The sequence below is a fragment of the Ambystoma mexicanum genome, chromosome 8, assembly GCF_040938575.1.
Source record: "Ambystoma mexicanum isolate Mex_15411 chromosome 8, UKY_AmexF1_1, whole genome shotgun sequence".
NCBI classification, from domain to species: Eukaryota; Metazoa; Chordata; class Amphibia; order Caudata; family Ambystomatidae; genus Ambystoma; species Ambystoma mexicanum.
The window spans coordinates 1,642,831,761-1,642,847,960 of NC_090929.1; positions in this window are offsets into that span (position 1 = coordinate 1,642,831,761).

The window sequence follows — 16,200 nt, forward strand, 5'->3', positions numbered from 1 at the left end:
ATGTCACAACAGGATGTGTACCATGTGTGGTAAATATGTGTACTGTCACAGCTCCCGTGTACAGGCGCAGGAGTGGCACGAACCAACCACCCCCACCGTGGTCTGGGTGCCTGCAAGGTCAAACTCACACAGGCCTCTGAGACCCTGGTGGGGAAGGAGGGTCAGGGATATGCAGTCGGGACAGGCATTGCTATACTTGATAACTGGAATGCAGGGCAGGAGAGGGCAGTAGGATTGACACGGGAAAGTAGGAAATGCACAAAACTGTACTACTCACATTAACACATACATAAGTACACCAAACTTGATCATTATTATTATTATTATTATTTTAGCATTTGTATAGCGCACTACAGCCCAACAGGCATCAAGGCGCTATAAGGAGTTTTTAAGAAGGCTTGCTTGAGGGTTACAGTAAGCGGCCCCAAAGGTCAGTTTAAATACATTCACACATTTGCATGGTTACATATTATACAGATTGATTGTTACAGTTGGTTACAAATCTTGTCTAGGTATATAGTCTCCTGTACATGGTGAATACGGTAATAATGCAAACCTAGAATGGCAGGCTCTTTAGATGAAGAGCTTGGTTTTTAAGGCCTTGCGGAAGGCCGTGTGTGAGTCGATTGATCTCATCTGAGCTGGGAGGTTGTTCCATAGGGTAGCCGCCATAGTGGGGAAGCTGGTGCCTCCTGCATGCACTCTCCGTGTGTGTGGAACCGTGATGCGGTTGGTATAGACTGCCCTTGAGGGTCTGGAGACAGTTTGTCTAGTTATCCACTGTGTCAGATAGGGAGGTGCTTGATCGTGAAGGCACTTGTGTGTAAGAGCCAGAGTTTTGAAAATTACCCTTTCCTTGATGGGGAGCAAGTGTACCTCCCTCCTGATCCCCGAGATGTGTTCCTTGCGTGAGGTGCCTGTGGCAGCCCTTAAGGCATTATTTTGGGCAATCTGGAGTTTGGCAAGTTCCAATGAACAGGGCATTGCAGTAGTCGAGTCTGGAGCCGATGATGGCTCTGGCTATTGAGATGCAGTTTTGCTGTGACAAGAAGGGCCTGATGGCATTGATGATTTTGGAGTGGTATGCTGTGGATGAGGCGATGGCGTTTACCTGTCTGTCCATGGTGAGGCTGGGCTCGAGGTACACCCCAGTGTTTTGATTGTTTGAGAGACTCCGATGGGGATATTGTCCACTGTGAAGGATTGGTATTTAGTATCAAGTTTGCCCAAAGTGGATGGGGAGCCGACAAGCAGGAGCTCAGTCTTATCGCTGTTTAAACAGAGCCAGTTCTCATCCATCCATGATTGAATGGTGGTGTAGATGCTCTTGAGTGTGTCTAGGTCCTTGTCGTAGTCACCTGACAGGGGGATGAGAACCTGTGTGTCATCTGCATAGTTTGTATAAGAGATGCCCAGGGAGTCAAGTATCCTGAAAAGAGGTCTTGTGAAGAGGTTGTAGAGGGTGGGGGCTATGCAGGAGCCCTGTGGGACTCCGCATTTGATGGGGCTTGGTGTTGCATTGGCGGAGTCTGAGAAGACCTTCATTACCGTCTCCTGAAGGAATGAGGAGATCCATTCACACGCTTTGGTTGAGAATTGTGCTGAGGTTGTGAGATGGTGGCATAGCGTTTTATGCTCGACCAGATCGAAGGCTCCCGAGAGGTCTAGGAGCAGGAGGAGAGCTGGTTTGCCCACGTCTCTCAGGTCATCTATTTGATTTTTTAGGTGAAGTAGTGCCGTCTCGGTGCCGTGTTGAGGGCGGAAGCCAGACTGGCAAAGCCCAAGGAGGTGGTTGTCTTCAATGAATTTTTGAACCTGCAGGTAGGCTGCTTTGTCCAGAATCTTTAACAGAAAGGGGACGGTTGTAATGGGGCGGTAGTTCCCTGGGATAGATGGGTCGAGAGAGAGCTTTTTTCATCATGCACATAGCAACAAATTACTCAAATGGAAGACAAAGAGAAACTTATCTCTGGGGTGAGTGCTGGCCTCCTGCCTGCGCACTCTCAGGTCCGGTAACAGGAGCAGTTCAATGCTGCAAAGAGAGCCACAGTTAATAATCTGTGCATGCCCATAACACACAAACACACCACCATATATGCCCCAAACTAACAAACTACTCTACAAACAAACAATCTGGTGTGGATGCTTCATACCCATACGTAACATTACCCCTGTGATGGTTCATACACAGTCAATGCAGTAATTCTGGCGTTCCCTGGGTAAGAATCCAGACGCATATAGCAAGGTATGACTTCAGAACAAGTTGTGTTCCACCATGACCGAAATAAAGTAGGTAGTGCATATGTCAAATTCGACATGGAAATTAAATGCACTGCACACGAGTCTGTCCCTTGCTGTCTGTCCCTGTAAGCTGCTTCTTTCCATGTGTCGCAACGCTACATGGCTAATATAAGTGCCTCAATGGACCATGGTGGACCGTAGGGTATGTGCCACTGCCCCTGCAGGTGCCCCAGACAACTTTTACATCAACTAGCCATTAGTCCACCAACACATCTCAGCTGTATTGTGCGCTTCAACACCAATATTTGTCCAAGCTCACCATCAGTGCTGCTAATAAGCATGCATGTGCAACTGGCCAGGTGGAAGGTCTGATGTGTTGTAGTCCCCCTGTGCTGCTCACCTTGCCTGGAGTCCCTTGAAACACATCAGCTGTTTTCGGATGTATGAGCGCAATCCCTGTGCCTCTGCTTGCGCACACATGCGCATGTCGGCAATACCAAACGTGTCCAGCTTGCAGACGTCCAATGGCCCATTTCTGCTGGCAAAGGTGGTCTGGAGGCTCATCCCCCTGCAGAAAGGGCATGAAACACATGATTAATGCTTTAAATTCATCTGTGTGTGTCTCTTCAGGCATTTCATGACTGGACCATGTCAGAGACGTACATCAGAAATCACGCCATCAGTCCCTCTTTCACAGGCAAAGTGTGGAACACACTATCTGCTGCATGAATTGCAACAAGCACATGTACAGTAAAGATAAGAAACACACTACACAATGCATAGCAATTAATGTACACATGAATCATGAAAACCACCATCTAGCGATCGAAGAACAGTGGTCAATAACACCCCTATCATCCCCACTAGGGGTGTTAACAAAAGTTCGACAGCAGCAGACATGCCACAGATATGACAGTCCAAAGCCCTTGTGTAATAGGCTGTTACACCGAACCATCCTTGCGAGCCCATGGATAAGGGAAGCAGGAGTGGCATATGTGAGTCAAGGACCCCAAGCTGCAAACACATACACAAGACAAGCTTGAAGGGCCCAGCTGGAACAGACAGTGGGTGCTTTCAAAAGCCACAAAGCACCACACCGTCACATGAAAGCACAATAGACAAGCAATTTTAAACTATATTAACTTATTACACTAACTATGAAAAACCTACATTACCTAATTAAACTAACTATCAAATAGAAACTTAACTAACTAAACTAAAAGAAAAATCAAAAATAGCCACATACGACCCGGGGGGGAGGCACCCAGTAGGGGGGAGGTACAGGGTGCTGCTCAACACCCACATGCAATGATGTTGAGGAAAAAAAAACCTACATGGGCTCAACGCCTGCACAGCCCGACCTATGTGGGAGATAGATTGTCGTCCGAGTCTGGCTCTTCCTGGAAAGGAGGACGTGGCACAGGAGCCTGACCACACCTAGCCGCAGCTTGCCCCTCGTTGGCAGCAAGTCTGCCAGATGGGGGAGCCTGGTTCTGTGCAGCGATCACACGTAGGTCTGCATGCAGGACCTCACGTGATACGCGTGCTTCCTCTTGCAAGGTAACACGTGTAACACAGAGTTCCTCCTGCAAGGCCTGGCTGGACAACTGTTGCACCTCCCGGCAAGCACAAAGCTCAGCCGAGATGGTACGCTCAAGTTGTGCAAACCTCTCCTCTGCCCGCTCCCTCTGGGACATCATAAGGACACCCAGAGTGGATCTGAGGGAAGCATACTCCTCCCTGAGGGCCTCCATGTGTGCCTCTGCGTGAGCAGCAATTGCTCGACGCAAAGACACCATCTCAGCCTGGCGTGCCCTGTCTGAGGCCGCCATGCCCAGCCTGAGCGAGCGGGCCGTGGACCATGCCGCCTGCTGCTGGAGAAGCACCTGCCTAGCAGGGGGGAGCACGGATTGGGCCACACGCTCCATGCTCACAGCGATGTTCTCCATTGCTGCCCCCTGGCGTTCATAATTGGCAGTCATGTCTTGCTCCCGCTCAGTATACAGCAGTTGCGCGCGGCGACCGCGTTGCTGGGCTTGACCCCTGTGGGACCCAAGGACTGGGTGTCCTTGTTGTGTTGGCACCGCCCGCGGCTGCATGACTACATGCCCCCTTCGACGTGATGGCCCAGGCACATCAGTGACTGGTGTGGAGGGTGACCCTGCGTCCAGATCCACCACAGGCAGAGGTTCCAAGACTGTTTGATCCCTAGGTGTCGCCGACAGAGGAGTGCCCACATCAGAATCACTCATCCCTGACATATGGACATGATGCTCATCCAACTCGACATGGACGTCAAAGTGGTCATCAGGGCTGGACTCATGGCCAGCCAGAGACAAGATGGACTGTAGCACATGTGGGTTTTCGTGGCCTACCACCCCACGACCCCCACTTGTGCCGGGTTGCTGTAGTGATAACAACCCTGTGCCTGGCATGACAACACCATCCTCTGGCTCCATTGCATCATCATCTGAAAAGTAGAGAGAAAAAGGTCACTACACATGTTAGAAGCACACAACACACACACACAGACATCACACAGACAACAAACACATCAAGCAGACATGTCACACACAAAAGAGAACCTGCCATGCATGCTGGGTCAACTTGACACTGCTTATGTGATTAGGCATGTAGAATGGGGTCATTTTGCACAGAAGTGGGTCGATACAGTGCAGCAATTTTGTACGTTACTCACTGTCTACATGTACAAGTACTTCATGATGTGTATCTGAAAATGTGAAGGCAGTGCAAGGTCAACTTCAGGCATCACGTGCAATGTGCATTCAATGGGTAGCATGTCTACAAGCAAACCACCCCTCCCCCCAGGTGCAAATGCATGGATGCCTAGCATGGTATCAAAAGGCTGACCATAGACCTGTGTATTGACAGACAGTGTAGACTAGCATCAACTGCATCATGTGAGTCAAGTGACAACACAGCAAATGATGATGGGACAGTAAGCAGGACACATGATGAAACCTCCGGAGTACACCCACGTGTGAAGAAGACACTACACCAGTTGGATAGAGTCATTGGCCATTTAACAGGCTGAGGCCTGTGACCCACACAGACTGTCACACCCTAAACATGTGTGCGATGCAGGACTGAGCCACAGTGGAAATGGGAAGCTGATAAAATGCCATGCAATGTAGGTCCCCCTGGACTCCTACTACAATGATCATCCAGTCAAGGACACATAGGGGCATGAGTGGAATACACATGGAGCATGAATGGGCACTCATATCCCTGCGGGGCATCTGACCTCTGCACAGTCCAAGTGAGACACCCTTCATCAAGTACAAAGGATGTACCACAAAGCATATGTCTGGCAGATTGGCTGTTGGAAGTTAGCATGTACACAGGACGCATGAACAGGGAAGTACTCAACGGCAAAATTGAAGCATACCAGTGTTAAGGTGGAATTGGGGTGCAGAGGGGGGGTGGAGGGGTAAGGGAGCATGCCTCCATGGAGTACCCGCATGAAGGCAGAGGACACATGCACGTCAGTCATGCTATGACATAGTCCCTGGGCTGAGAGGAAGGTCACCCCACGCTACATGCAGAAGGGCCAGTGAGCTGGAACATGGACTTGAGGGGCATCCTGGTGACCAGCATGTGAGTAGGGTGCAATAGTGGTGATGCAGACAGACCCCGTGCGCTCCACATGTCCACCATCCAGCAGAGCAGACATGCATCAGGGAAGCATTGCATTACTTGCACATCAGAACCATGTACACGTGGCATGTAGTGGCAGTCATGCACAACACATCACACAAGTAAAACACACATGTCCACAACAAACACGCAGCAACACTCACTGGACTGGGCATCAAAGTCCGGCATCTCTCCCACACCTTCGACTGATTCAGATGGTATGAACTCCGCAACGAGTGACTCATGCGGAGTGAGGTCTTCCTCCTCAGGTGCAGGCCCACTGCCAGTCACCAGAGTCAAGTTGTAATTTGAGGCACGCTTAGCCTTAGCGCTGCGTTTGAGGTCATTCCAACACTTTTTGTACTCTTGCGCCGTGCGCACCTCATGGCCGAATGCACTCACATGTTCCGCAACTTGCTTCCAGTGGGTATCATGGTGGGCAGCAGTAGTCTGACAATTAGGACCCACTAGCATGTCACGGCTGTGGCCCAGCACGTAGTCCACGAGGTATTCCAGTTCCTGGTTGCAGAATGGCTTCTTCCTCGACGTGCTGGAGGTCGTGGCTGTGTGTGGGGTCCCAGCCTGTGCTGCAGGTGCAACCTTCCTCCTCTTGGATTGTGGCGCAGACCCTGGCTGGCAAATGCCGCCCTGATCACTATGGCCAGTAGCACCGGTGGATTGAGCCAAGGGAGTGGCTGGTGGAGGGACGACCAAAGCCCTGACTTGTGTCAGTAGCAGCTGGGTGCCCTCTAATGGACCCTGCGCAGCAACATCCGCTGTGGCAGGGTCATTGACCGCGACTGTCCTGGTTGGCAGACTCACAACCAGGGTGTTGTTGGCTGCGTCTGCCCCTGCACTTGCCAACACCTGGATGTTCGGGGCAGCAGATGACATTACTGCCCCAGGGACACGTGTCTTGGTCTCAGCAGCCCTGCGTGCATCTACGGTTTCCCTCCTGGACTGTTGGAAATCTTCCAAGGCTCTTCAAGTGCCAACACAGCCTGCGCTGGCATACCCTGAGCCTGGGTGGTGGTGTCCAGAGCTGCACCTGCAGCTACCACTACCCTTGAGCCCGTGCAAGTCGATGAAACAGACTGCCGAGTCACACGGGCGCCAGTGCCAGATGCAGAAGCTGCATCTCCCGGAACCACAGGGGGTGGTGGCATGACTGCACCGACACAAGGCACAACATTGTACTCAAGTGGGGCACCCCTGCCTCTTCTCCCTCTGCGGCCACCCAGGACACCCTGGAGTCCCCCTACTCCCTGGTCACCCTGGCCACGTCCCTGACCATGCCCGTCACGAGGAGGACACCCAGCTGAGGCACCCCTCACCTTTGGTGGCCTCCCAACCATAGCACAGATGGAGTAGTGCCGGCACAGATGGAGGAGTGCCAATGGGAGGTGTACACCACAATTGTCCTGGGTAATTGGGGTGAAGGGGGGGGATGCAAGATGTTAACAGCCCCCCTGCACCTGCAAGGCTGTATGTGACCCCGGTGATGGAGTGACGGGTCACACAACGCTCAGGCACCCCAAAACTGCAGTAAAACTGTGCAGGCAACCCTGCAGCCTACGTGCGTGGAATCAACCTCCCGCAGTACGCAGTGGCACCCAGTAGCACGAAAAACGCGTACGCGTGGGATACGCAGGATACTATGACCTTAAAAACGGGTGCGATACACAGGGGCACCCACAGTGGGAAAAATAGCGTGCGCGACTCACCGTCTGACTAGCGTGATAATGAAAAACACGCGTAGCCAATACCCCTGCCAAAACGAAAAGATCCGTCCTCGATCCTCTGTGAAGTTGTGATGGCGAGCGAAACAACACGAAGCAGCAACACACGTCGGTCTCCACAAAAGGCACGTACAGTGAACTGCTGGCCCCGCTCACCTTTAACCCGTGCTGAGGGAAACACCCACGCTGTCACGTCACTTACGCGTAGGCCCTTTCCTCGGATTACACGCATTCACACGCGGACGTGCAGTTTCTTCACATGCGCTGAACCACTATGCCCACGTCACGAGGGAAACGCCCACGCGCGTAACATCACAGACGCACTTACGCGCTAAAGGCCTTTCCTCGAATTACGCGCAGACGTGCAATTTTTTCACGTGCCAAATCACTCCGTATCAAGCTGGCCACGCAACAACACACGGAAGACCACGCTCCTGCCCAGAAAGCTGCATTACTGCCCCCCAGAGCCCCAAGCACGCTCACACCTGCCATCTGCTGCTGCCTGCCTGCTGCCCACGTGCCCTGCTATTTGCTGCCTGCACATCAGCCATCTGCAGGGGTGCAGTTGCTGTGACCACCCCTGCTGGAACTGAAGACTCCCGACTGGGATACCATCGCGCCACAGCCCAGCCCCAGGACCCAGTTGCCCACCCACACCTGCCTCTGGGGTTGCCATGTCAGGCACACCACCATCTGGCACCACTGGCAACCCCCAGCCAGAGAGACAGAGGGCCACCAGCTTCAGTGCCAGGGAAGTTGGTGTCCTGGTGGAGCAAGTCCTGGGGCAGTATGATGCCCTTTTTGGAAGTTCACGCACCGACCACCAAATGAGGGTCCTGGAACGCATACGCCCAGCACTCCACGTCCAGGTCCTTGAGAGGCAGACCCGTCTGGAGTCGAGCGATAAGTGTACATGCATACTGATTGGACGCTGTGCGTGTCGTGGTGTGCCAGTAGTGTGCAGGTTGCACAAGTGTTTTTGTAGGGCCATGTATGGATGTGTATGTACAGGGGCGTGAGGCTGACACATGTGAGTCCTCTCATGTGTGAGACACATGGATGGTGTATGTGTGGGTAAGCATGCAGGCCAAATGCAGATGTGGGAGCACACATGTTTGAATTACTGTGTATGTACGTTGGCATGGTTGTGGTGTCATACATGGATGTTGGTTCCAGCTGCATGTATCTGCACTGTGTACATGTGCATGTGTGTGTATTTGACAAGTGTGCAACTGTGATGCAACATGGATGCATGTGACACTGATATGTAGAAGGCTGAATGCCAGATGTGACATGGATGACGATCTCATCACTGCGACAGTTGGTGGAGATGTACACATGCATGTAAGTGTGGTGGCGTGTGTGCATGTCTTGTGCACTCCCCGTGTTTCATGTGATGTCAGGCTCACCTTCGGCTGCTCATGCTGTTGTATGTGTATGGATGGTGCTGCCTGGTGCGATATTGCTGTGGAATTGCTCATGTGTGTGAGTTGAAATGACATGTGTGTTGGGGATTGTGATGCCATGTCTGAAGTTTGACACTGCCACTCATGTGCAACTGTCATGTGTTTATCAGTCCATTGTACAGTGCCCTGATGCCTGTGTCCTATCTCTCCCTGTCTGCAGCGTCAACTGATGAAGAGGGCGGAGAGGGTGCTGTGGAGCAAGGCGGCAGGGATCGCACCGCCAGCCGGAGACGCAAGGCCCGGCTCCCCTCCCAGGTTGTCATCTCGTCAGGGAGTGAGGAGTCCGGTGCTGCGTCCCAGGCCGCAGCTGCCGAGGGTAGGTCCAAGAGGCGGAGGTCGGAGTTGGACTCCTCGGCAGCAGAGGGGGCAGCTGAGATCCCACAGGGTCCGATGGAGGAAGATGGCACGGAGTCATCCAGGTTGGTGGGGGGTTTGGTGGAGGAGGAGGCCGTGGAAGGGACAGACATGGGGTCTGCAGGGGCAGGGACAGGAGGCAGCACAGGCCGCTGCGGAGGTGCCTGTGTGTAATCCTGTTCCCGATCCTGTGACTGCATCATCCTGCACCAGCAGCGATGCCTACGTCCAGACCCATTTTCATGGAGGGGATCTGCTTACAACAACTGTCCTTCCTCTCCCTGCGGATGTGGCTATCCGGGACCAGGTTGAGCCTGTCCTGAGTGGGATGGCGTTGCGTCAACGGGGCATGCGAGGTGACCTGCAGTGTTTTCGTGAAGACACTGCACGTCATCTCGAATGCCTCGTTTACCACGTTGGCCTACTGGGACGGGTCACCAGGGCCGGATTCCTCCCTATGCTGGACCTTGTTCCGACCCCCTCCTCACCTGAACCCCCTATAGGCCAGTCGTCCTCCATGCCATCTTCCCACCCATGTATCACCTGGGTACCCTGTGGAGCTGTCTCTGACCCTGCGGCCAGGCTGGTGGAGACACATCCCTGCCACAGTCAGGAGTCGGACGTGCAGCAGGGGTGGCCACCTCAACAACTGCACCCCAGCCGGAGGAGGATGTGCAGGCAGCAAGAGCCAGGGCACAGGCACAGGCACAGCAGCAGCAGCAACAAGGTGGGAGCCATGATGGCTCGGGGCCATCGACATCGGAGGGGCAGGCATCGGCCAGAGGGCAGGAGGACCCAGGATTGGAAGTGTCTTCCATGTGGCAGCGGTTGGGCCAGGCCATTGGTGTGGAGCGGCGGCGGGCGGAAGAGGCACGGCTCACAATGGTCAGGATGGAGAACTCCATGCGGAGGGCTCTGAGGCGGGCAGAGTGCCTTGAGGCAATTCGCAGGGAGTTGGAGGTCCACATGTCATCGTCCCTGCGAACCCTCGGGCCATGGAAGAGGACCGCCTCCGGGACATCGAGCAGGAGTTCGATGATGCCCTGGCCCGGGAAATCGGGAAGTGAGCCGTCAGACTAGCCCGCCGCCATTGTAAATAGTTTTTAGAGTTAGGTTTCCTATTCCTTTGATTTGGGGTGAATGGACTATGCCCCACACATTTGTATATAGTTTTTTTCTTAGGTAGTTTCTTAGGTAGGTTTCATTTCTTTCGTTGGGCTTATGGACCCTTGACAATGGATTGTACATAGTTGGACAATGGATTATTTTGAACTTTTTCTTTTGATTTCACAATGGATTAATGGATTTTTCTTTTTACGTTTCCTTTGGATTTGCGTTGGTGGAGGAAGAGTTTAGACTATTTTTCTTTCGAATTTCTTTGGATTGGTTATGCTTTTCATTTACTCATCTTTTGCACATGCTTTTCATTTCATGTTTGCTATTTTGTTATGCTTTCATTTCATTGCCTTATTTTTGTACATAATACATTTTGATATTTTGTGTGGGATTTGCTCATTGGGTTCATGCATGTGAAAATGTGGGTTTACACAATCAATGCCAACCAGTGTGTGACGGACATGTGTTGATGTACATAGTTGACTTTTGGTTTGTGTCTTGAGATAGGCATGTCAGTGTGGGGTGGATTGGGAAATCATTGCGTCTCTAGAATGGGGTGGCGTGCTGTGGTATTTTGAAGTGGGCCATGATTGTGCATCTTTATGTCATGTAGGGGGGGGAATGAGTGGGGGCCTGCTGGCAGGTGCCCCTCACTGCTGGGGGGTGGGAGTGCTGGGAGACATGCATGGGGGCCTGCTGGCAGGTGCCCCTCACTGCTGGGGGGTGGGGGTGTAGGGAGACATGAGTGGGTGCCTGCTGGCAGGTGCCCCTCACTGCTGGGGGGTGGGGGTGCTGGGGGCCATGAGTGGGGGCCTGATGGCAAGTTCCCCTCACTGCTGGGGGCTGGGGGTGCAGGGGGACATGAGTGGGGGCCTGCTGGCAGGTACCCCTCACTGCTGGGGGGTGGGGGTGCTGGCGGACATGAGTGGGGGCCTGCTGGCAGGTGCCCCTCACTGCTGGGGGGGTGGGGGTGCTGGGGGACATGAGTGGGGGCCTGCTGGCAGGTGCCCCTCACTGCTAGGGGTGGGGGTGCAGGGGGACATGAGTGGGACATGAGTGGGGGCCTGCTGGCAGGTGCCCCTCACTGCTGGGGGGTGGGGATGCAGGGGGACATGAGTGGGGCCTGCTGGCAGGTGCCCCTCACTGCTTGGGGGTGGGGGTGCTGGGGGACATGAGTTGGTGATCATATTGCAAGGTGACATGTGGCTTGGCTTGGGGACATGCCCATGGTGGATGGGCTGCCTGCGAGACATGACCAGGGGTGCAGGGTAGTCCCCTGTGGTGTGGGCTGCCTGCAGGGGCCATGGAGGGGGTAGAGGAGACACCTGGGAGCACCCTCACTGCCAATTCACGTGTGGGACTCCCCGCGCACCCCACTGGATACACGTACCCCGCTCTGACAGCGAAATTGCATGTGAAACTTCACGCGCACCCCCGAAATACACGTACCCCGCTCTGACAGCGTAATCACGTGGGACACACTAGTTTTACATGTTAAAATACTACTACTTGAAATTGAAGAAGTTTGTTTTTTTTTGATGATTTTATAGCAGTTGTCATGCGAAAATTACTTGTTTTATTTATATATAGGAGAAGTTTTCATTTTTTAAATGGAAGTAGTCTAAGTGCAACATGATTTTTTTGCAAAAACAAAGTGCTTTGCACCTTGAAATGGTACTAGTTGTAGGTAATACATTGTTTTTGCAGATTCTATACTGACCGTTTGTAATTTTGAAATAGTACTAGCAGGAGTAATAGGGAATATATTTGGGTTATTTTGGGGAATTTGTGGACTTTGAAATTGTGCAATAGTAGCATCTTTATTATTAGTTGATGTGTTTTGTTTTTTTTGTTGCAACAGCACTTTCAATTATTGAAGCAGTCCTAGAATTGGTAATAGGTATTTCTACAGTAACAGTAAGAATAGCATAATCCATAATGTACACCTTATGAATGATACGCTTGATATCACAAGTGTATATAATATGATAACGTTGGCTGCATATTGTTTCTTGAATTATGTGTTTCCTTGCTTGAGCCTATGTTTGTAATGTGTACTAACTGGGGGTGAGTGGGTATGTCATGTGTGATTATGATAATGTTGTCTGTTTATTGATGTTTGAATTATTTGTTTGTAAGTGTATGCACTGGAGGCGAGTGTGTATGCTGTGTGTGGTCATGATAAAGTTGGCTGCATTGTGTTGCTGGAATTATGTATTTCCTTTCTTGAGCATATTTTGGAATGCGTAAGCAGTGGGGGTGGGTGCTTTTGCTGTGTGTGGGCATGATGACCTGCAACTCTACCTCTCTGCCCAGAACTCTCTCAAGTCCACACTTGGTAGAGCAAAAAGGAAATTCTATCTAACCCTCATTGACTCTCACTCCAACCATCCTTGCTGGCTATAGGGCACTGTAAAGTCACTCCTCACTCCTCCTAAGTCTATGACTATCAACTCCACTCTCACAGCTAATGACCGAGCTGAATACTTCACTGCAGAAATGTCCAGAATTAGATACTCCCTCCTCCTGCATTGCACACTATGCCTATTCTACCATTCTCCTCCATTTCTATCTCCCACTTTAGTCGCACTAGTACTGATGAAGTGCTATTTCTAGTGATGAAGGCTAACCCCTTCTTGAGCCCCATCAGACCCTCTTGCTCCTCAGCTAGTCAAGCCTATTGCCCCTCTAGTGGCCTCTCACCTCGCTGAACTCTTCAACCTTTCCTTCGACTCTGCTTGCTTTCCCTCTGTTTTCAAAGCAGCCATGGTCATCCCTCTCCTAAAAAAGCAAGGGGCTGACCAGAACCTACTGGCTAACATTCACCCTGTGTCTCTCCTTCTGCACTACTCTAAAGTGCTCAAAAGGACTTTGTTCAACTGATTTACCAATTGCTTGGACATCAACAACCTTCAAGACCCCCTAAAAGCAGCAGGTTTCCGCTGCTGCCACTCCACAGAAACTGCTCCCATGAATGTGTCCAACTTCATTGCCTCTGCTAAGCCCTCCAAACAATCCTCTATCCTAATTCTCCTTGATCTGTCTGTTGCTTGTGACACTGTTGATCACTCTGATCTCCTTAATACTCTCCTTCTTCTTGGGATTTATGATCAAGCCCTTGCCTGGATTCAATCCTACCTTGCACCTCACCAATTGTCTGTCTGTTGGAGCAACAACACCTTTTAACTCACTCATCTGGTGGTATTCCACAAGGCTCTACCCTGGGTCCGCTCCTCTTTACACCCTACTCTTCTGCTCTTCGGTCACTAATCTCCTACTTTTGGGTTCTTGTACCAACTCTTCACTGACAGCACCCAAATCTTATTCTCTTTTTCCTGAACTCTCCTCTATCAAACTTTCCAACTCTCTGATGTTAAACTCTACCAAAACAGGGGTGCTCTTCTTCACTGCCAAAAGCTCTCTTTCATCTCTTCCTCTGCCTTTCCAGTTCCCACCTGACACTCTCCCCTACTTTTCTTCAGCTAGAAACCTCCGCATCATCTATGACCCTTCACACACTCTGTCTACTTTCATCTCCAAAACTGGAATAGTGGCTCACCTCAACTTCCTAAATATTAGGAAAATCAGGCACCTTCGTCCTTTCAACACCACCAAGTATTTATCTATTAACCACTCTTGCCTTCTCTAAACTGGACTACTATGCCAGCATCCTATTTAGTTTCCCCAAATATGCTTTCTGTTCTCTCAACAAGATCATTCACTTCACTACCAGGACTCTTTTTGAACTCCCTCCCTTCACACCTACTTTCTCATATATGGATGGCTGACAATGCAAAACAGAGCCAAAATTAAATTTCTTCTCCTGGTTCACAAATCTCTCCATGGTAATGCAACACTGTGTCTATTCTCCTCTATCCAACTCTACAAGCCTTCTCGTAATCTTTGCTCTGCCTTCTCAATAACACTAGTGGCACCTCAAGCTCCCTGTGCTTCCTACTCGCTTCCGCTCTTTCTCTCTGCTTGCTCCACTTGCATGTAATTGTGCTATAGCACATTGAAGCATCTGTGTGCTAGATGAAATAACCAATAAAATACCTCAGACCAAATAACCGGAAAGACTAAAAAAGAATGGTAAAATAATGCTTTAATCTCAAGAAGTAAAGCTGGGTGAATGAACACTCATCAAATTGACTCATGCAGGATCACACTGTTTTCCGGTTAAATTTAGTTTATATAATGCTAGATGCGTCATCTATGACGTCATCATACATGGCTATGGGGGTGGGATTGGATTAGGGGATCATGTCTACCTGTAGAATATATGCAAGTTATTTCCTAATTGGTGGTCTCTTATCTGTAGGAGACACCCTGAGCTATTTTTATACACATGGTTTAAGGCCCTGTTTATAGCAGAGAATGTGGCATTGGAATAATAGTTTGCAACATTGTATGTAAAAGTGCATGACAGACCATTCTAACATACTTAGAAACGAAAGCCAGTTGCTTGGATTTACATCAGTGTTCCCCTTGTTTCCACAATTAGTCTACCTTTCTCATCGGTAAGCCTCATGCCAGTGCCTTCTGTTTGAAGGTTGACCTTGCCAGTCTGGACTGTCTCTGAACATTCAAGGGAGTGCAGGCACATCACTATCTTAGCTTCAGACTAAATGAATAGCCCTTGTTTGCGAGCTCTTCATCACATGTTGCAAGACCATGAAATTGTCCATATCAACGGTGCAATTATGCTGGATGCAGTTGTTCCTCTTATCCTTTAGAGATTTGCTCACTCTATCCCATATTAACTTTATGCCCTTTTAATTGTCCACTATTTGGCATCCGCAAATGTTTTTCTTGTTTCTAATCTTTGGGAAATATGTCCTTGTGCATGGTCTTCTCATAGACCCCATTTGTGCTTTTCCTTCGTCTCTTGAAACAGCATCCTTGTTTCCAAGCCAATGTACTCTTTTATTCTGCAAGAGAAAAACACTTTCTTCATCATCTTTCCACTTTAAGCTTCTGGGCTCGAATTATGAGGTAACTGGGTTGATTGACATAAACCATTGTCCATCGTTTTGTAATGGTCATCCTAAATGTTGAATATACACCTCTCATAAGCAAGCTTCTACGTATTCCTTCTACCTTGCGTTTCAGCGTATTTACAGTTATTGGCCATTAAGTTAATTTATTCTTCTTTGTGTTTATATGTACTGCATCATGGAGCACATATTTGTCTTAGTGCTTCAATGACATCGTCATTCTTAAGTACTTTCATAACATTTCAGCATAAATTCATATATCTTCTTTGGGACATTCTTTTACTGTCATTAAACTTTGTTTAATGTACATCCATGTCGTGCACCATTTTAGCCATGGCTGCATTTCAGCAACTCGCAAAGGGACATCCTTCTTGGTAACTTTCCTCCGCTGTTTCAATGTGAGGGTATCTTCTGAATTGCTGCCTGAGTGCATATCGTCTTTCATATAGTCGACGTGGTATGGACATGTCACAGAAACTTGTGCATGGTTTCCCAATTGTGGCTCCTCGTCTGTAATTCCAATAGGGTGGGTGTGAGGGAGCGGTGACAAGGAAGAATGTGTCCACTTGCTCCTCTGAATTCCCCCCTCTGGTCACATTCTCGACCAGACTCTTCGACTCCTCATCTGCA